Source organism: Haliotis rufescens, unplaced genomic scaffold (assembly GCF_023055435.1).
Source record: "Haliotis rufescens isolate VD_foot unplaced genomic scaffold, xgHalRufe1.0.p SCAF_2, whole genome shotgun sequence".
Taxonomy (NCBI): domain Eukaryota; kingdom Metazoa; phylum Mollusca; class Gastropoda; order Lepetellida; family Haliotidae; genus Haliotis; species Haliotis rufescens.
In genome coordinates this window covers 11728065-11730109 of record NW_025963890.1, presented here as the reverse complement: position 1 = coordinate 11730109, position 2045 = coordinate 11728065, and positions in this window count along the sequence as shown.

Below are 2045 nucleotides of genomic sequence, written 5' to 3'. Positions count from 1 at the left end.
CCATGGTGTACGCTTGTCTGTAGCGGAAGGCTGCGGCGTGACATGAAGTCAGAAGCTTCAGTCTGCAAAAGAAATATTTTATAGGCGCTTCATTAACATAAGTCTTCGACTGCCATTCAAGCACAAACACTTATCTCAATTTAGTTTGGGCCCCGTTCTACAAAGTGATCTTAGCGCTACGATAGTAAGTCTATAGGAAAATATGGGAGTTACGACCGCTTTGTGGAACGAGTCCCAGTTCTTAATAAGAAACGTGAGGCTGCTAACCCCATTTTGGTACTCGGGATTCGGTCAAACGAGTCGCGCTCAAACGAGTCTTGTCAAGTGACGTCACTCAACGCGTGATGCTGATCCTTGTGTTGTCGGCAACATGTTGGTTTCATCCATCCAAACGTCAACATCCCCATCGTTTTCTTCCAAGCGAAGCCTACACGCCTTGATATATCTGAAAGTCTGTCCAAGGTGGCGTTCAGCCTAAACTGATTAGCTGACACTTTGACTTGAATCTCTTAAATTTCAACTACGGAAAGCGGAAGGTCGGTGGTTCGTTCACCGGTCGCGTCATGCCAAACGACGTTCCCGACTCGACTAGCTGTAGTGCTCATTGAGCCACGCGCGCACGCATTCGTAATCAGCCTTTGGCTCTCTAACCTGAGTTTAATTACTACTTACAAACAGTTGATACAACCAAAATCCGACGATGAAATAATCACAAATACACTGTTGTAAGAAACAGAAAGAAATACCGAAAATGTACAATATCCTTTTTTTTCTGAACGCATGCCATTAAATGTAAATGCCTCACGAAGTTCAAGTACATAAAAATGTCAATTATAGATCATAGCTTTCGTGCAAAATGCTCTCTATCAAAAGTACTTATGCTTTTATTGCTCCTTGTTTATTGCCTGCGGTTCTGTGTTGACAACTGTGTTCAGAGTCTGAGATTTACAACGCGCCAGAGGCGCCTGACAATTTATTCATTACGATATCATCTATATTTCGCCATATCAATGATTTTCCATAAAACAAAAGTAGCATCGCCCCTGGCTAGCAACTTAACCCCAAAACCTACATTGACTGCCAACACCGAAGGGTGCGGCGACAGACTGACAGTGTACATACCATAAATCCATAAATATAGAAAATGCAATTAAAAGGATTTTTCACTGACACGTTTCTTTTCAACTTAGTGTCGGCCGGTGGACATTGTTACGCTGTTAGATGTACCAGATTCCTTGTAAGATTCGTGGACACTTAGAGTATTGGGCGGTGGCTTGTCATGGTCGTGTTGTATTTCTCAGGGAACAATGTGGTCGAACCATGGACGATAATGAATCTGGGTCGGTACGTTGGGATAGCCCTGGGGTGTTTGTGTGTTGCTAAAGAAAGCCCGGGTTCTACGCCCAAGCTAGGTACACCTGGATGAAGCCACTAGTTGTGTCCGCCGCCGTATAGGGCTGCAATGTTGCTTAGAACTGTGAATAAATCATCACTATACAGCACCCTAACAAATATCGACGTGAAGAACCCAAAGGGAGGGTTATATTATAGGGTCAACTTTGTTTATAAGGTATTTTGTTTGGAATAGAACATTTTAAGTCATAAGAGCAGGGTGTCTCGTAACCCTGTGCTCATTCTATATCAGCCTGGTTCCCTGGGTATGTTGCGCTGGCGCAACCGAGCGCCAGCGCAGCATACCCAGGGAACCATGCTGAACCAAAAGTGTCATCACGGGTCAGTACCTAAAGCGTTCCCTCGCCACACCGAAGACACGAGTTTGATTCCCCACATGTGTGAAGCCCATTGTAGATTAATTGTAAACTACCTAAATACTTAGCGAAGAGGTGATGTTTATAGCGCCGTCCGCATGCCTGACCAATGCCTGTTTGTAACATGGGTACGTGTTGTCTTCAATCATCAATCTTGAATCTTGAATTTCTGTTGTCCTCCGCAGTGATTTTGCCATAAAGATATATTGGCAAAACGGCATAAAACCCTACCCACTCACTCACTCATTCATTCTGCAATCCAACCGAAGAATACCT